Here is a 20,864-nt window from a genome sequence, read left to right as displayed (position 1 = left end):
ATGATCATCTTCTGGAATGACTCTTCCAGAGAATGTTGATGTTGGAAGTTCTTCTTCATATCATATCTTAACTCATTTTCTGGGTAGCCAAATTAGGCTTTGATCCTCTGTATAAACACAAACAAACCCTTTGCCCACACTTTGATATTCCCTTTATACCACTGTGAAGAACTTATTGGATATCACCACACAGGAACTGCTTTTTTTTTTAAGAGAAAGGAATATTATCAGAAAAATGTACTTCCATAGCTCATCATCTGACACCCTTCAAATGATCAAAATTAAGGATATTGAAAGCATGCATTAATCGGTGATTTGCAGTTAGTTTTATCCTATCAGGGAGTAATCCCGCTTTTCTTTCTTTCTTTTTTTTTGTTATCATTAATCTACAATTACATGAAGAACATTATGTTTACTAGACTCTCCCCTATACCAGGTCCCCCCCACAAACCCCCTTACAGTCACTGTCCATCAGCATAGCAAAATGTTGTATAATCACTACTTGTCTTCTCTGTGTTATACAGACCTCCCCTTTCTCCCACCCCCCCATTATGCATGCTAATCATAATACCCTCTTTCTACTTCCCCCCGTTATCAGTTCCTACCCACCCATCCTCCCCAGTTCCTTTCCCTTTGGTAACTGTTAGTCCATTCTTGGGTTCTGTGATTCTGCTGCTGTTTTGTTCCTTCAGTTTTTCCTTTGTTCTTATACTCCACAGATGAGTGAAATCATTTGGTATTTCTCTTTCTCCGCGTGGCTTATTTCACTGAGCATAATACCCTCTAGCTCCATCCATGTTGTTGCAAATGGTAGGATTTGTTTTCTTCTTATGGTTGAATAATATTCCATTGTGCATATGTACCACATCTTCTTTATCCATTCATCTACTGATGGACACTTAGGTTGCTTCCATTTCTTGGCTATTCTAAATAGTGCTGCGATAAACATAGAGGTGCATCTGTCTTTTTCAAACTTGAGTGCTGCATTCTTAGGGCAAATTCCTAGAAGTGGAATTCCTGGGTCAAATGGTAAGTCTATTTTGAGCGTTTTGAGGAACCTCCATACTGCTTTCCACAATAGTTGAACTAATTAACATTCCCACCAACAGTGTAGGAGGGTTACCCTTTCTCCACAACCTCTCCAACATTTGTTGTTGTTTGTCTTTTGGATGGTAGCCATCCTTACTGGGGTGATATCTCATTGTGGTTTTAATTTGCATTTCTCTGATAACTAGTGATGTGGAGCATCTTTTCATGTGTCTGTTGGCCATCTGTATTTCTTTTTTGGAGAACTATCTGTTCAGTTCCTCTGCCCATTTTTTAATTGGATTATTTGTTTTTTGTTTGTTGAGTTGGATGAGCTCTTTATATATTTTGGATGTCAAGCCTTTATCGGATCTGTCATTTACAAATATATTCTCCCATACTGTAGGGTAACTTTTTGTTCTATTGATGGTGTCTTTTGTTGTACAGAAGCTTTTCAGCTTGATATAGCCCCACTTGTTCATTTTTACTGTTGTTTTCCTTGCCCGGGGAGATATGTTCAAGGAGAGGTCACTCATGTTTATGTCTAAGAGGTTTTTGTCTATGTTTTTTTCTAAGAGTTTTATGGTTTCATGACTTACATTCAGGTCTTTGATCCATTTTGAATTTACTTTTGTGTATGGGGTTAGACAGTTATCCAGTTTCATTCTCCTACATGTTGCTGTCTAGTTTTGCCAGCACCATCTGTTGAAGAGATTGTCATTTCGCCATTGTATGTCCATGGCTCCTTTATCGAATATTAATTGACCATATATGTTTGGGTTAATGTCTGGAGTCTCTAGTCTGTTCCACTGGTCTGTGGCTCTGTTCTTGTGCCAGTACCAAATTGTCTTGATTACTATGACTTTGTGGTAGAGCTTGAAGTTGTGAAGTGGGATCCCCACCACTTTATTCTTCTTTCTCAGGATTGCTTTGGCTATTCGGGGTTTTTGGTGTTTCCATATGAATTTTTGAACTATTTGTTCCAGTTCATTGAAGAATGTTGCTGGTGATTTGATAGGAATTGCATCAAATCTGTATATTGCTTTGGACAGGATGGCCATTTTGACGATATTAATTCTTCCTAGCCACAAGCATGGGATGAGTTTCCATTTGTTAGTGTCCCCTTTAATTTCTCTTAAGAGTGTCTTATAGTTTTCAGGGTATAGGTCTTGCACTTCTTTGGTTAGGTTTATTCCTAGGTATTTTATTCTTTTTGATGCAATTGTGAATGGAGTTGTTTTCCTGATTTCTCTTTCTATTGGTCCATTGTTAGTGTATAGGAAAGCCACAGATTTCTGTGTGTTAATTTTGTATCCTGCAACTTTGCTGTATTCTGATATCAGTTCTAGTAGTTTTGGAGTGGAGTCTTTAGGGTTTTTTATGTACAATATCGTGTCATCTGCAAATAGTGACAGTTTAACTTCTTCTTTACCAGTCTGGATTCCTTGTATTTCTTTGTTTTGTCTAATTGCCATGGCTAGGGCCTCCAGTAATATGTTAAATAACAGTGGGGAGAGTGGGCATCCCTGTCTTGTTCCCGATCTCAGAGAAAAAGCTTTCAGCTTCTCGCTGTTCAGTATGATGTTGGCTGTGGGTTCATTGTATGTGGCCTTTATTATGTTGAGGTACTTGCCCTGTATACCCATTTTGCTGAGAGTTTTTATCATGAATGGATGTTGACTTTTGTCGAATGCTTTTTCAGCATCTGTGGAGATGATCATGTGGTTTTTGTCCTTCTTTTTGTTGATGTGGTGGATGATGTTGATGGATTTTCGAATGCTGTACCATCCTTGCATCCCTGGGATGAATCCCACTTGGTCATGGTGTATGATCTTTTTGATATATTTTTGAATTTGGTTTGCTAATATTTTATTGAGTATTTTTGCATCTACATTCATCAGGGATATTGGTCTGTAATTTTCTTTTTTGGTGGGGTCTTTGCCTGGTTTTGGTATTAGGATGATGTTGGTTTCATAGAATGAGTTTGGGAGTATGCCCTCCTCTTCTATTTTTTGGAAAACTCTAAGGAGAATGGGTATTATGTCTTCTCTGTATGTCTGATAAAATTCCGAGGTAAATCCATCTGGCCCAGGGGTTTTTTTCTTGGGTAGTTTTTTGATTACCGCTTCAATTTCTTTGCTGGTAATTGGTTTGTTTAGATTTTGTGTTTCTTCCTTGGTCAGTCTTGGAAGGTTGTATTTTTCTAGGAAGTTGTCCATTTCTTCGAGGTTTTCCAGCTTCTTAGCATATAGGTTTTCATAGTAGTCTCTAATAATTCTTTGTATTTCTGTTGGGTGTGTCATGATGTTTCCTTTCTCATTTCTGATTCTGTTGATGTGTGTTGATTCTCTTTTTCTCTTAATAAGTCTGACTAGAGGTTTATCTGTTTTGTTTATTTTCTCAAAGAATCAGCTCTTGGTTTCATTGATTTTTGCTATTGTTTTATTCTTCTCAATTTTGTTTATGTCTTCTCTGATCTTTATTATGTCCCTCCTTCTGCTGACTTTAGGCCTCATTTGTTCTTCTTTTTCCAATTTTGATAGTTGTGATGTTAGAATATTCATTTGGGTTTGTTCTTCCTTCTTTAAATATGCCTGGATTGCTATATACTTTCCTCTTAAGACTGCTTTCGCTGCGTCCCACAGAATTTGGGGCTTCGTGTTGTTGTTGTCATTTATTTCCATATATTGCTGGATGTCCATTTTAATTTGGTCGTTGATCCATTGACTATTTAGAAGCGTGTTGTTAAGCCTCCATGTGTCTGTGAGCCTTTTTGCTTTCTTGGTACAATTTATTTCTAGTTTTATACCTTTGTGGTCTGAAAAGTTGGTTGGTAGGATTTCAATCTTTTGGAATTTACTGAGGCTCTTTTTGTGGCCTAGTATGAGGTCTATTCTGGAGAATGTTCCATGTGCACTTGAGAAGAAATGTGTATCCGGTTGCTTTTGGGTGTAGAGTTCTATAGATGTCTATTAGGTCCATCTGTTCTAGTGTGTTGTTCAGTGCCTCTGTGTCCTTACTTATTTCCTATCTGGTGGATCTGTCCTTTGGAGTGAATGGTGTGTTGAAGTCTCCTAGAATGAATGCATTGCAGTCTATTTCCTCCTTTAGTTGTGTTAGTATTTGTTTCACATATGCTGGTGCTCTTGTCTTGGTACATATATATTTATAATGGTTATATCCTCTTGTTGGACTGAGCCCTTTATCATTATGTAATGTCGTTCTTTATCTCTTGTTACCTTCTTTGTTTTGAAGTCTATTTTGTCTGATACTAGTACTGCAACTCCTGCTTTTTTCTCCCTATTGTTTTCATGAAATATCTTTTTCCTTCCTTTGACTTGTAGTCTGTGCATGTCTTTAGGTTTGAGGTGAGTCTCTTGTAAGCAGCATATAGATGGGTCTTGTTTTTTTATCCATTCAGTGACTCTATGTCTTTTGATTGGTGCATTCAGTCCATTTACATTTGGGGTGATTATCGATAGGTATGTACTTATTGCCATTTCAGGCTTTAGATTGGTGGTTAGCAAAGGTTCCAGGTTACTTTCCTTACTATCTAAGAGTCTAACTTAACTCACTTAGTATGCTGTTACAAACACAATCTAAAGGTTCTTTTCTATTTCTCCTTCTTTTTCTTCCTCCATTCTTTATATATTAGGTATCAGATTCTATACTTTTTCTCTATCCCTTGATTGGCTTTGGGGATAGTCAATTTAATTTTGCAGTTGCCTCGCAATCAGCTGCTCCACCCTCCCTACCATGATTTTGCTACCTCTGGTGACAGCTATCCAACCCTCGGAACACTTCCATCTATAGCAGTCCCTCCAAAATAGGCTGCAGAGATGGTTTGTGGGAGGTTAACTCTCAGCTTTTGCTTATCTGGAAATTGTTTAATCCCTCCTTCAAATTTAAATGATAATCTCACCGGATAAAGTAATCTTGGTTCCAGGCCCTTTTGCTTCGTGGCATTAAATACATCATGCCACTCCCTTCTGGCCTGTAAGGTTTCTGCTGAGAAGTCTGTTGTTAGTCTGATGGGCTTTCCTTTGTATGTGATCTTATTTCTGCCTCTGGCTGCTTTTAACAGTCTGTCCTTATCCTTGATCTTTCGTTTTATTTACTAATTTTAATTAGTATGTGTCTTCCTGTTGTCTTCCTTGGGTCCCTTGTGTAGGGGGTCTGTGGATCTCCATGGCCTGACAGACTATGTCCTTCCCCATATTGGGGAAGTTTTCAGCATCTACCTCCTCAAAGACACTTTCTATCCCTTTTTCTCTCTTTTCTTCTTCTGGTATTCCTATAATGCGAATATTGTTCTGCCTGGATTGGTCACACAGTTCTCTCAATATTCTTTCATTTTTAGAGATTCTTTTTTCTCTCTGTGCCTCAGCTTCTTTTTATTCCTCTTCTCTGGTTTCTATTTCATTTATTGTCTCCTCCACCATATCCAACCTGCTTTTAATACCCTCCATCGTGTTCTTTAACGATTGGATCTCTGACCTGAATTCATTCCTGAGTTCTTGGATGTCTTTCCATACCTCCATTAGGATGTTGATGATTTTTATTTTGAACTCCCTTTCTGGAAGAGTCACGAGGTTCATATCATTTAAATCTTTCTTGGGAGTTGTATTAACTATTTTACTCTGGACAAGGTTCCTTTGGCGTTTCATGTTTGTATATGGCGCCCTCTAGTGTCCATAAGCTCTATTCTGGAGCTGCTGAGCCCCTGAAGCAATGTCAGGGGTGGCAGGGGAGCGGTACTGGGGGTAGGAAAGAGCTGTTCTCCGCCTCCTATCTCCTGTGTCTGTCTCCACTGCCTGAGCCAGTGGGCTGGGCACATAGGTATAAGTTTTTGTCCCAGAGCAGCCAGATATGTATCCCTGCTTTCCACAAGCAGGTGGAATCCCAGTCTCCCCAGGAACTCTGCCTGTATTAACTTTCCAACCTGGTAGTCATGCGAGTCTCATGAAAGCACCATAAACTGTATGTTTGTGCTCCCAGCGCAGATTTCCAGAGCTAGGTATTCAGCAGTCCCAAGCCTTCCACTCCCTCCCTGCTCTGTTTCTCTTCCTCCCACTGGTGAGCTGGGGTGGGGGAGGCTCGGGTCCCATGGAGCCACAGCCCTGGTAGGTTACCCGGTTTGTTGAGGTCTGCTCTTTTCTCCAGATGTGTGCAGTCTGATGTGTCCTCTTTCCTGTTGCTTTCTCAGGATTAGTTGCGCCAACTAAATTTTCTAATTGTATCCCATTTTAGGAGGAACTCTCTGTCTCTCCTCACACCGCCATCTTTAATCCAAGTCAAACTTCACCCAAATTTTAAAAAAATTAAAACTGACTCTGAAAATAAAAAAGTAACAATATACTGCAGGAAAATATTTGCAATGAATATATCTGACCAATCACTTGTATTCAGAATATGTAAAAAACTCTTTCAGCCAATGAATAAGAAGATAAATAATACATTTAAAAAGTGAGCTAAATAGGTGGACCCTTCACTAAATGAGATATAAGAGTGATCAATAAGTAAATGAAAAGATTCTCAACATTTTTGGCCATCAGAAAATTGCAAATGAAAACCGAAAGGAGATGCTAATGCATACTCAATAGCTGAATTTTCAACTGACAATTCCAAGTATCACAAGGATATGGAACAAGTGGAACTCTTATTCACTGCTGGTGAAAATGTAAAATGTTACCACCACTTTGGAAAACAGTTTGGCTGTTTCTTACAAAACTAACCATATATTTGCCATATAACCCAGCAATTCCTTTCCTAAGTATTAATCCAAAAGAAATGAAGATGTGTCCACCTGAAAGTCTTGTAACTGAATACTCATAGCAGCTTTATTTATTTTTATTTATTTTGATATCATTAGTACACAATCACATGAGCAACATTGTGGTTACTACTAGATTCACCTCCATTATCATGTCCCCCCAACATACCCCATTACAGTCACTGTCCATCAGCATAATAAGATGCTATAGAATCACTACTTGTCTTCTCTGTGCTGTACTGCCATCCCTGTGCTGCCCCCCTCTAAGTTATGTGTGCTAATCATAATGCCCCTTTTCCCTCTTATCCCTCCCTTCCCACCCACCTCCCCAGTCCCTTTCCCTTTGTTAACTGTTAATCCATTCTTGGGTTCTGTGAGTCTGCTGCTGTTTTCTTCCTTCAGTTTTTGCTTTGTTGTTATACTCCTCAGATGAGTGAAATCACTTGGTACTTGTCTTTCTCCACCTGGCTTATTTCACTAAGCATAATACCCTATAGCTCCATCCATGTTGTTGCAAATGGTAGAATTTGTTTTCTTCTTATGGCTGAATAGTATTCCATTGTGTACATGTACCACGTCTTCTTTATCCATTCATCTACTGATGGATATTTAGGTTGCTTCCATTTCTTGGCTATTGTAAATAGTGCTGCTCTAAAATAGGGGTGCATATGTCCTTTTGAAACTGGGCTCCTGCATTCTTAGGGTAAATTCCTAGGAGTAGAATTCCTGGCTCAAACAGTATTTCTATTTTTAGTTTTTTGAGGAACCTCCATACTGCTTTCCACAATGGTTGAACTAATTTACATTCCCACCAGCAGTGTAGGAGAGTTCCACTTTTTCAACATCCTCACCAGCATTTGCTGTTTCTAGTCTTTTCTATGTTCGTCGTCCTAACTGGTGTGAGGTGATATCTCATTGTGGTTTTAATTTGCATTTCCCTAATAATTAGCTATGTGGAGCATCTTTTCATGTGTCTGTTGGCTATTTGAATTTCTTATTTGGAGAAGTGTCTGTTCATATCCTCTGCCCATTTTTTAGTAGGGTTATTTGCTTTTTGGGTGTTGAGGTGTGTGAGTTCTTTATATATTTTGGATGTTAACCCCTTGTTAGATCTTTCATTTACAAATATATTCACCCATAGTGTAGGATGCCTTTTTGATCTGCTGATGGTGCCCTTTGCTGTACAGAAGCTTTTTAGCATGATGTAGTCCCATTTGTTCATTTTTTATTTTGTTTCCCTTGCCCAAGGAGAGCAAAAAAGTTGCTCATGTTTATATTGAAGAGATTTTTGCCTATGTTGTCTTCTAAGAGTTTTATGGTATCATGACTTACATTCATGTCTTTGATCCATTTTGAGTTTACTTTTGTGTATGGGGTTAGACAATAATCCAGTTTCATTGTCTGCATGTAGCTGTCCAGTTTTGCCAAAACCAGTTGTTGAAGAGGCTGTCATTTCCCCATTGTATACCCATGGCTCCTTTATCTTATATTAACCATATATGCTTCGGTTTGTATCTGGGCTCTCTAAGCTGTTCCATTCTATGGGTCTGTTCTTGTGCCAGTACCAAATTGTCTTGGTTACTATGACTTTCTAGTAGAGCTTGAAGTCAGGGAGCATAATCCCGCCTGCTTTATTTTTCCTTCTTAGGATTGCTTTGGCTATTCGGGGCCTTTTGTGGTTCCATATGAACTTTAGAACTATTTGATCTAGTTCATTGAAGAATGCTGTTGATATTTTGTTAGGAATTGCATTAAATTTGTATATTGCTTTAGGCAGGATGGCCACTTTGACAATATTAATTCTTCCTATCTATGAGCACAGGATGTGTTAGCAGCTTTATTCTTAATAACCGAAAACTGACACCAACCCAAATATTCTGCATCAGACTAATGGGTAAAAGGCTTATTTATACAACAGAATACTACTCAGCAATAAACATGAACAAACTGTATGCTTGAATTTTAAAAATATTATGTTGAAGAAAGAAGCTAAACTCCCAGAGCCCATACTATATGAATTCAATTTACATGACAGTTTAGAAGAGGGGAAATGAATCTTTAGTGACAGGAAACATATCAGTGGTTGCCTGGGGCCAGGAATGGGGATGGAGTATTGAAGAGGAAGGAGTATAAAGGAACTTTTTTTGCAGTGATTGAAATGTTCTACATCTTGATTGTGGTGGTGGTTAAATGGGCATATACTTTTGTCAAAATGTATCAAACTATATTCTCAAAATGTGTGCATTTTTTTAATATTGTATGCAACTTACACACTAATAAAATGAGTCTGATCTAAGGGCACATTAAAAGAAGTATATCATTCCTAGTAAAGAGAGATACTTGTTCTAGTGAAGTTGAATGAAATTGCAATGGCAACTCATGCACCAGAGGTGTTGGTGAAGGCAGAAACCTTACATGATTATGTTTAATTCTGTGACTGTATAATAATTTTTCAAATCATGTCTAAGTAATTAGAGTATGCTGAGTATATTTATTCTCAGTAGAGAATTTATACAAGTACATACTCTGGAATAGATAATGTATTTCAAAGAGTGCTCCAACCAAATAAATCAAACTCTTTCAGGCACTAATTAGACACAGCCTATGGTTATGCAGCTACCTCCACTTCAAATTATACTGTGAAGTTAAAGAGGAAAAATTTTTACTTTTTCTTTCTCCTTTTGCTTCTCATAGTAAGCTCAAACACCTTCTAATTACATATTGGTAACCCCTGATATAAATGATATGCCATGAAACGGAGAAGGTAAGATATGGCTATGAAAGAGCTGGATAGCTGTATCATTTATATTATCTGTATATAAATTAAGGATCCCCCTAATACTTTCTTCATAACTGTAGAAAACACTATGTATAGTTCTGTATATCTTTTCATAATTTTTGAAGGAAAGACACTTTTTAAAAAACAAAATTTTCAGCATATAATACATATCTTTCTATAGACTAATTTTTAAAAACCCAGCAATAGACATGTTTGTCTTTCATAGATATATGTGTATCATTGTACATGACTTCCTGGATGCTTGTGTGATTATTTCTTTAGGATAAAATGAATCTTTGCCAAGTTGGGGGTGGGGGAATGGTGGACACATACTAGATTTTGATACATATTTCCAGAGTATGTTTCAGAGTTTCTGGGCCAGATTGTCTTATCATAAAGTTTTGTTAATTTCTCCATCCCCTCATCAGTACTAAATATTCTCAGTCTTAGGTGAAAAAGTGATGCTTTCTCACATTTTGATTTTGAATTTTATTTATTCATATATTTTTTGTATTTATCTTTATTTTTTGAGCACCTCTTTATATTGAAACTTGTGTAAATTCTTAATCATTTTCTTGTTTTTAAAATATTTTGCTGTAAGAACCCTGTTTTACAATCTTCCCCTCACCACATACTTAGTCATATATCTCATTATTTTGTAATACTAATTTTAAAGATACTCACTTTTTGTCATATATATCATTTATATGTATACATATATAAATATAAAGTATATTTATTTTTACCCTTTTGTCATTTGACTTTCAACTTTTATCTAAAATCATTTACTCTGTAGATAGTTTCAATTTTTATGTAGTCCTATCTCTCAATATTTTACTTTAAGATTTGACATTATGCTAAAGAACATTTTCCTACCGCAAGTATATAAAAATACTTTTAGTATTTTCTTCTAATGGTTTTATTGTTTCAATTTCTATAATTAATTTTAATTCTCAGTACTCATTTTAATATATGAATATTACCCACTTAACTAATGAAGTAAATATAAGCTAGCAAAAGATTATGAAACAGGTAAACTTCTGTGTTTAATAGTGATAATGTTAGTTTATTATAATAGTAATAGAGAACTAATAAATAATATTTGTTGAGACTTTGTTATCTGGTATGCATAATGTTTATACATTCTTTACAATAATGCTGAAGTTTAGATACTGGTATGTCTATTATCTCATAGCAGTGAAACACAGACTCAGAGAGCTAGATAACTTAACTAATAACGACTTATCTAATAGCGGGTGTTAGCTATCTATTGTCAAATAACAAATTACCCTAAGTTTGGCAACTTAGTACAACAAACACTTATCTCATTATTTCTATTGGTCAGGCCTTTGGGAACTACTTAGCTGGGTAGTTCTTTCTCAGAGTTTCTTATGATGTTGTAATTCAGATGTTAGCCAGAGTAGCAATCTTATGAAGACTGGAGGATCTTCTTCCATGATGGTTTCCTCACTTGGCTATTGGCAAGAAGCCTCAGTTCCTTGTTGACTGCTGATTAGAGATTTAAGTTCCTCACCACTGAGGTCTCTCCATAGGGCTGCTTGAATGTTCTTATGACATAGACACTAGCTTCTTCCAAAGCAGGTGATCAGACAGAGAGAGCGAGAGAGAGAGAGAGAGAGAGAGAGAGAGAGAGACATTGCAAGGAAGTAGCAGAAGTTTGTGACATTAAAAATTGCTTTGTGGCTATATATATTAGTGAGAGGAAAAAGGAAAGCCAAAAAACTGGGACATGAATTCTGTGCATGGCACTGGTCTCAGGGAGCCTCTCGAATGTTCATGTGTTGTCAGGAAAACATAAACTATAAAAGTTCTAACTTTCACAACAATTCATACTTAGGTTGAAGACCTTCAACATGAACTAGCATGAGAACTGGAGCAAGACAAAGTTAATAATTGCTGTAATTAATTTCTGTGTTCTATACAGCATTATAGGACTAAAATTATTAAATGTGAAAAGCATAAAGTGCTAAGAAAATTCCACAAGATTGTGTTACTGTTAGGAATAATTGTAGTGATATTAATAATGCCTCTAGAAGCCAACCTGGGAGCCATTCTTAGTTTTGTTTGTTTGTTTTAGGTTTTATATAGATTAGAGTGTCAAATCAGCCAATTTTATATTATCCAAGTAATTGTTGCTTGCATGATAATGGATAAATACCACTTCTGTTTTGGCAAATAATTAAGTATGCATTGTTCATTTTCACTTCAACTGTGTAGACTTAACCTCGAAAGGCAAAGCCTAGAACATGGTGTAGTGTTCTAAAAGAACACCTGACTGGGGAAAAATCTGGGTGTGGGTTCTCATGCTGCTACCAAATAACTGCAAGAAACTTAGGCAGTTCATATGATCTCTCTGAACCTAAGTTCTTCATTTTTTTTTCTACCATATGATTTCACTTATTTGTGGAATATAAAAACAAAGCAAAACAGAATGAGCAAAACAGCAGTAGACTATAGATACTGAGAAGCGACTGGTGGCTGCTATGTGGGAGGGTTTGGGTGGGTGGGTGGGTAGGGAAAGTGAGGGGGATAAAAGGGCACAAAAGTTCTCAGTCATAATATAAGTTGGTCACAGGGATATTAGCACAGCATGGAGAATATAGCCAATGATTCTGTATCCCTCCTTGCCAATAGACAGCAACCGTACTAGTAGGGTGAGGATACAGCAATATGGGTAACTGTTGAACTACTGTGCCACATGTCCGAAACCAATATAAAATTGCACATCAATGACACCCTAAGACAACAAAAAAAGAATTATTCAGAAAAAAACAAAGAATGTCTTGTGAACCAGCCTGGATCTCTGGCCCTCCTCAGTGTGTCTGAGGGAAGTGAGGGCTGTCATGTCAGAATCATAGCTTATACTCTGGCATTTGAGTTGAGGCATGAGTTTCCAAGTCTGAGACTTCATATTGGGCAAACTCTAGATCCTGAGCAGGCTCCGAGTCCTCAGGGTGGTCAGAGACACCGGCAGCTGGTAAGAGGCTGTGCTGAGGGTGGCCCCCACCACAAGACATTGCCAGTGCTGAAGACTTCAGGGCCACCGCCAGCCACATAAATGAAAAGCCTTGGACCCAGGTCGTGAGCAGGACTGAGTGGGAACCCACACTTGGCACCCGTGGATAGCTCAATGACCAGGATCAGCAGCCTCACTGCCACAGGCTCCAGACCCACAGGCGCTCCCTTGCTCTGTGTGTCCAGGATGACCAAGATCCCCATAATCAGGATCCCGGTGCCCAGAACCTGATCCAGGAAGCCATTGTTCAGGGACAGATAGGGGGCAGGGTAGGTGGCAAAGATGGAGGCTGTCTCATTGGGACCTGTCATTGTCAGGTTCCCACTTGTACAGTTCTGTAGGGCATCATAGTAGAGAACATAGGTGGCTCCAGAGACATAGAAAGCAGACAACAGCTGCACCAATGAGTAAATAGGGAGCCTGGCCCAGGGAATGTGTCCCAGGGGACAAATGGCCAGGGACAAGACTGGATTCAGATGGGCCCCTGAAATATCACTCATGTAGATGGCAGTCACAACCACCAGCCAGCCACCAGCATCATGGTGAAGAAGTTGTTTTTGGTTTCTGCACTGGTGACAGCCTGGGCCACAGCCTCCTGGGTGAGGACCATGAGCACAAATACACCCAGAAACTCTGCCAGACACTGTCAGGGCAGGAGCCATTGGTTTTGGCCAGGGGCTGAGCGAGGGCCATGGTGAGCCACCCTCTGCTTCCTGCATCTGCATAGACACAATGCTGCTACACAGCTATTATGTTTACCAGTTTAATAAAGGATATACCACGAAGGATACAGTTAACAGCCAGATGAAGAGTCATGTAGGGCAAGGTCCCAAATAAAAGATCTTCTATGTTTGTGGAGCTTGGGGCCTGGCTCAGTGGCACGTGTAAGCTTTCTGATTTTCCAAGTGTGGAAGCTCTCTCCACAGAGAAGCAGGATGCAAAAAGCGTTAAGTTTTTCATTTTTAGTGTACAAAATTGAGTGAGAAACTCACAACTTGCCATGTCTGGCTCCCAGTAGGAATTAGTCATATGAAAACAGAATTGTGTTTATATTTTTTCTCATTACCATTCTAAGAACTAACCTAATACTCATAATAGGATCTCAATATTGTTTATTGAATTAGTATCTAAATGTTTGTGTGAATTCTTGAATGAATATATCCAGCAGAAAATTTGGCCAGGGTACTTTAAGCTTAAAGTTTTAGCATTATAAAATTTTAATTAAATCACATAATTTAATTCCAAATTGGTTTCTACCAATTTGGAATTTCTGAGTATTAAGACAGAGGTTTATGCCTGCAATTGAATAAAGTGCTTGAAAATGATAGAGCAACATTTAAAAGTCAATTTATATCCTATAAAAAGTCAATTATATTCCTATAGTTTTGTCTTTCTATGGTTCTTGATTGACTTTAGTTCTTCTGTTGTTCTAGATGAGTTTTGTAGTAACTTTCATTTTATTACTATCCTCTTATTGTTACTCTTTGCTGTGGTAAAACTACATGGTAATATTCTAGCTATATGTCTGTATCAGTTGATGTATTGATCATAGCCTTTAATAAAAACTGGCATCTCTACATAAAAAAATTTTGTCAAAAATTCCCTAAGTTTACATGCTAATTAGCCTGTATTTGTAAGGTGGTATGTGCTTGAATGTTTATGGAAGGGATTATAGAAAGTGAAAAAGAAGTCAAGAAACTATTGTAAGATAGAGAGGATGCACATATGAATGAATGCACATATTCCCAAATTATCTTAATATGTAAAATGTATTAAAGATTTTATACATTAAAATGTTTGATAACATAATACTCTTTGATTTCAAAGAGAAGATGAAAGAGAGCTTAATGCATTCACTTATTTAATCATACATTTATCAAATTACATATATGCCCCCAAATAGGATAACTGATTATAGGTCAATGGATTCCATGTTTTATCATGGTAAAAAAAATTGGGGGACGCTTTAGATGTAAGAAATAATTTTTTACTTACTTAACTTACTAATTTAGTAATATGTATTATTAAAAATACTTTACTTACTAATATTATTTTCAATTCTAATTTTATAAAATTTTGTTCAAATTCTTAACATATATTTTTTAAGTAAGCATGTTTCAAAGTTTTCTTAAGTGCATCTTCAGTTTTATTTAAGTTATTTTAGTTACAGCATATTTGAAATTCAGGTATGATACTGTCACTTAAATCTCATTGAAACACACAAATACTGTTTGCTTAACAGTAGGAGAATTGTTTTTAACACTTGTCCCTAAAGTGTATATTTATAACCTCTATGATTTAACCACAATTTTTTGCTTTTTTAAGTGATCTTTGAAAGCCTTATTTACACTGGCATCTAATATAATCTTGAATAAAATTGCCAGGAAGAAACACTAAACTTGTATTAAATTTCTTTGCCTCCATTTTTAGCTATTCTATAAGAATGACCTGTAATACAATTCCAAAACAATACTGATTGGAGTCATTTCAAGTTACTATATCTTTACCAAATACTACCCTGTTGTATAAAATAAAGTAATTGGGATTATGTTCCATAATATGGAGGCTCTCTTCTGAGAAGTAATATTGATTAAGCAGTTTGCCTTATATTCTGAAATATGCTATACTTAGTCAATACCTTCTGTTTGTCTACGTGCTTGAAAAATACAAGTATCACCAAATATTGCCAGTCCTCAAAGAAAATATTGTATAGAAGGGGAGACAGACAGGTCATCAGACATTTTCAATATGGTACAATAATTGCTACTGAAGCAAGTTACTACAGACAGGTATAGAGTATATAGCAGAGGCACCTAACTCAAGCCAGGAGGACTTCTTGTAGGACATTATAGCTAAGATGGCACTGAAAGATGAGTAGCAATTAGCCAGGGGTAGATGTGGTAAGGCTATTACAGGAAGAAGAAGCACTGTTTTAAGCCTGGAGGTTAAAAAAAAATGTGTCACAGGTTCATGGGTGTGCAGGTACTTCAGTATGGCTGGAGTGAAGTTTGTAGGTGAGAGTGTGTGAACCTGTGAAAGGTGAAACGGAGGTAAGCTAGGACATGCCTGGATTACTATAAATCCCTTTTTAAATAGAAGTCTTTAATACATACTCTTTTGTAGATCATCCAAAAATCATTATTTTAAGACAGTTGTTTAAGAAATGCTCAATTAAAATATAAATAAAAATTCAAAAATAGTCACATCTTTATAAACAAAGGCCAGATCATTGGTTTCCCTTCCTATGTGTGTGAGCAAAAACTGATGGATGATCATTCATCATAGTCCTTAATACATAAGCTCAGTGAGAGTAACAATTTTGAGTTTGATTCATTTTGTGAAGCTTATGATTACTCTGAAATGTACACAGTAATAATCATCTCAACATTTGTTTTAATTCAGCCAAGATTATTTATTTTACCTGAAATGACAGAAACTTCTGTTGGGATATTATTATAATTATTATCATGATTTATCAAAATAAATCATATGACAAGGCCCTGACTTTGTCATAGGATTTAAACCACATAAAATAGGTATGCCTTGAAATGGTCTCAAAATGGGATGTTGTACAGGTTTGTGTGGGAACCTTTCTATCTCCGCCTATCTAATTTGGGAATAAAAGCCTAATTGGATTTAAATAGAAATAGCAGATTTTTCTTGTGTGTGGATATACTTCAAGTAAATAGAGAAGTGGTATTTGGTAAAGAAAACTTTATCAGCTATTAATAATTATTTGTTTTAACATCATGATTATACTATCTCTGGGATCAGGAAATTGCCAAAACTCCAGGTAACTAACTGCATAGGGAACAAGCTTTGTAAAAGTTCACTTCTGCTGTATGTAAGGTAAACATATATGAGAGCAAGCTGTTCACTACCAATTAAATCATGATTTGTTTGTGTTGAGCAAATAGTGACAACATTCTGACATAGTTCCATACTTCTTGTGTTTCTAAGTGTTTCCTATAAAATGTAATAACTCCAACTATATATCAGAAAACACTCAGAATTTCATGACTAGAGAAATAAGTTTATAGTCTACTCTTGAGTATGTTTTTTTCCTAAGGAGATTTTGATTGCAATGTATACAGAGTAAGTGAACTCAACAGAAAAGTAGGAGATAGTTTCTGCATGTTATATTTGTCCAACAGACAAGTCTGTAGAAAATCCATTTTGTGGGCACAAATGTCTAGTATTCCCATAAGCAGAACCTCTTACAATGTTCTTTTAATGAGTAGAAACAAAGTTATTATCATTTTAGACATTATATTAATACTGCATAAGAAAAAAATGAAGAACTGATGAAAGGTGATGCCAAGGGAAGAATGTATCTATTGGTTTTGAAATAGCTTTTGCTGCCTATTTACAATCTCCATTGTTTTTTATTCTACTGTCATACCATCTTGGCCTCACTTTTTGCAATACGTTTAAAGAAGTTGTGGTACTGTGAGTGAAGAGTATGGCCATTAGGATGCAGAATTTTACATAGGGATTTGAATCTTCAAATGCCACGCACATGCATGCACTTGGAATAAAGATAAAATGAACATTTAGAAAAAAAGGTACTGACATCACATCTACAATGTGGCATTCTGTTTTGCTTGTTTGAGCCATTGCTCAACAGGAGATCCTTTTCAGATGTCATCCAAAACATTTTATACCAAGGAAGACTACTTCTCTACAGAGTAAACTGTGCATCTGAGTTTTATTACTCAAGAAATACACTGAATGTGATTATGACTGCCATTTACTTTCATGATGTTTCATAATAAGGTATTTGGGTGAAACATTCTTTCAGTCATAGGTGAAGGTGAGGAGGATTATTTGTAATGTGAATGGGTTGCTATTCTTTTGTTGTTGTTGTTGTTGTAGCAAAAATATTCGTATTCTAACATAGCAACTCTTTTCCACTGTCTTTTTAACTCAGAGTAATATACAGTGTCCACACACTAGTGTGTGTTTAATATGTCACTTTCCTTTTTTTTAAAATTATTTTTATTTTTTTGAAGAACATTATGTTTACTATGCACTCCCCTACCCCAAGTCCCCACCACAAACCCCGTTAGAGTCACTGTCCATCAGCATAGTAAGATGTTGTAGAATCACTACTTGTCTTCTCGGTGTTGCAAAGCCCTCCCCTTTCCCTCACCCCCCACATTATACATGCTAATCATAATACCCCCTTTCTTCTTCCCCACCCTTATCCCTCCCTACCCTCCCATTCTCCCCAGTCTATTTCCCTTTGGTAACTGTTAGTCCATTCTTGGGTTCTGTGATTCTGCTGCTGTTTTGTTCCTTCAGTTTTTATTTTGTTCTTACACTCCACAGATGAGTGAAATCATTTGGTATTTGTTTTTCTCTGCTTGGCTTATTTCACTGAGTATAATACTCTCTAGCTCCATCCATGTTGTTGCAAATGGTAGGATTTGTTTTTTTCTTATGGCTGAATAATATTCCATTGTGTGTATGTACCACATCTTCTTTATCCATTCATCTACTGATGGACACTTAGGTTGCTTCCATTTCTTGGCTATTGTAAATAGTGCTGCGATAAACATAGGGGTGCATCTGTCTTTTTCAAACTGGGCTGCTGTATCCTTAGGGTAAATTCCTAGAAGTGGAATTCCTGGGTCAAATGGTAAGTCTATTTTGACATTTTGAGGAACCTCCATACTGCTTTCCACAATGGTTGAACTAATTTACATTCCCACCAGCAGTGTAGGAGGGTTCCCCTTTCTCCACAACCTCGCCAACATTTGTTGTTGTTTGTCTTTTGGATGGTGGCCATCCTTACTGGTGTGAGGTGATATCTCATTGTGGTTTTAATTTGCATTTCTCTGATAACTAGCGATGTGGAGCATCTTTTCATGTGTCTGTTGGCCATCTGAATTTCTTCTTTGGAGAACTGTCTGTTCAGCTCCTCTGCCCATTTTTTAATTGGATTATTTGCTTTTTGTTTGTTGAGGAGCGTGAGCTTTGTATATATTTTGGATGTCAAGCCTTTATCAGATCTGTCATTTACGAAAATATTCTTCCATACTGTAGGGTACCTTTTTGTTCTATTGATGGTGTGCTTTGCTGTACAGAAGCTTCTCAGCTTGATATAGTCCCACTTGTTCATTTTTGCTTTTATTTTCCTTGCCCGGGGAGATATGTTCATGAAGAAGTCGCTATTGTTCACATCCAAGAGATTTTTGCCTATGTTTTTTTCTAAGAGTTTTATGGTTTCATGACTTACATTCAGGTTTTTGATACATTTTGAATTTACTTTTGTGTATGGTGTTAGTGATCCAATTTCATTCTCTTACATGTAGCTGTCCAGTTTTGCCAGCACCAACTGTTGAAGAGACTGTCATTTCCCCATTGTATGTCCATGGCTCCTTTATCGAATATTAATTGACCATATATGTTTGGGTTAATGTCTGGAGTCTCTAATCTGTTCCACTGGTCTGTGGCTCTGTTCTTGTGCCAGTACCAAATTGTCTTGATTACTATGGCTTTGTAGTAGAGCTTGAAGTTGGAGAGTGAGATCCCCGCCACTTTATTCTTCTTTCTCAGGATTGCTTTGGCTATTCGGCGTCTTTGGTGTTTCCATATGAATTTTTGAACTATTTGTTCCAGTTCGTTGAAGAATGTTGTTGGTAATTTGATAGGGATTGCATCAAATCTGTATATTGCTTTGGGCAGGATGGCCATTTTGATGATATTAATTCTGCCTAGCCAAGAGCATGGGATGAGTTTCCATTTGTTAGTGTCCTCTTTAACTTCTCTTAAGAGTGTCTTATAGTTTTCAGGGTATAGGTCTTTCACTTCTTTGGTTAGGTTTATTCCTAGGTATTTTATTCTTTTTGATGCAATTGTGAATGGAGTTGTTCTCCTGATTTCTCTTTCTATTGGTCCATTGTTAGTGTATAGGAAAGCCACAGATTTCTGTGTGTTAATTTTGTATCCTGCAACTTTGCTGTATTCTGATATCAGTTCTAGTAGTTTTGGAGTGGAGTCTTTAGGGTTTTTTATGTACAATATCGTGTCATCTGCAAATAGTGACAGTTTAACTTCTTCTTTACCAGTCTGGATTCCTTGTATTTCTTTGTTTTGTCTAATTGCCATGGCTAGGACCTCCAGTAATATGTGAAATAACAGTGGGGAGAGTGGGCATCCCTGTCTTGTTCCCGATCTCAGAGAAAAAGCTTTCAGCTTCTCGCTGTTCAGTATGATGTTGGCTGTGGGTTCATTGTATGTGGCCTTTATTATGTTGAGGTACTTGCCCTGTATACCCATTTTGCTGAGAGTTTTTATCATGAATGGATGTTGAATTTTGTCGAATGCTTTTTCAGCATCTGTGGAGATGATCATGTGGTTTTTGTCCTTCTTTTTGTTGATGTGGTGGATGATGTTGATGGATTTTCGAATGCTGTACCATCCTTGCATCCCTGGGATGAATCCCACTTGGTCATGGTGTATTATCCTTTTGATGTATTTTTGAATATGGTTTGCTAATATTTTATTGAGTATTTTTGCATCTACATTCATCAGGGATATTGGTCTGTAATTTTCTTTTTTGGTGGGGTCTTTGCCTGGTTTTGGTATTAGGATGATGTTGGTTTCATAGAATGAGTTTGGGAGTATGCCCTCCTCTTCTATTTTTTGGAAAACTCTAAGGAGAATGGGTATTATGTCTTCTCTGTATGTCTGATAAAATTCCGAGGTAAATCCATCTGGCCCAGGGGTTTTTTTCTTGGGTAGTTTTTTGATTACCGCTTCAATTTCTTTGCTGGTAATTGGTTTGTTTAGATTTTGTGTTTCTTCCTTGGTCAGTCTTGGAAGGTTGTATTTTTCTAGGAAGTTGTCCATTTCTTCGAGGTTTTCCAGCTTCTTAGCATATAGGTTTTCATAGTAGTCTCTAATAATTCTTTGTATTTCTGTTGGGTGTGTCATGATGTTTCCTTTCTCATTTCTGATTCTGTTGATGTGTGTTGATTCTCTTTTTCTCTTAATAAGTCTGACTAGAGGTTTATCTGTTTTGTTTATTTTCTCAAAGAATCAGCTCTTGGTTTCATTGATTTTTGCTATTGTTTTATTCTTCTCAATTTTGTTTATGTCTTCTCTGATCTTTATTATGTCCCTCCTTCTGCTGACTTTAGGCCTCATTTGTTCTTCTTTTTCCAATTTTGATAGTTGTGATGTTAGAATATTCATTTGGGTTTGTTCTTCCTTCTTTAAATATGCCTGGATTGCTATATACT

At 36.8% G+C, this 20,864-nt stretch overlaps 1 protein-coding gene and 1 pseudogene across 1 annotated transcript in view; one reads left to right on the top strand and one right to left on the bottom strand.

Moving 5' to 3' along the window:
- The window catches only part of ZBTB20 (zinc finger and BTB domain containing 20), an 807,002-nt gene that overhangs the window by 79,990 nt on the left and 706,148 nt on the right, over positions 1–20,864 (top strand). The gene's annotated exons all lie outside the window — the stretch shown is intronic.
- On the bottom strand, positions 10,544–13,431 carry LOC118911401 (aquaporin-10-like; annotated as a pseudogene).

This window comes from Manis pentadactyla, chromosome 1, assembly GCF_030020395.1.
Source record: "Manis pentadactyla isolate mManPen7 chromosome 1, mManPen7.hap1, whole genome shotgun sequence".
Classification (NCBI taxonomy): domain Eukaryota; kingdom Metazoa; phylum Chordata; class Mammalia; order Pholidota; family Manidae; genus Manis; species Manis pentadactyla.
The sequence above is the reverse complement of the archived record's forward strand: the minus strand, read 5'-3'. Positions and strand labels throughout refer to the sequence as shown.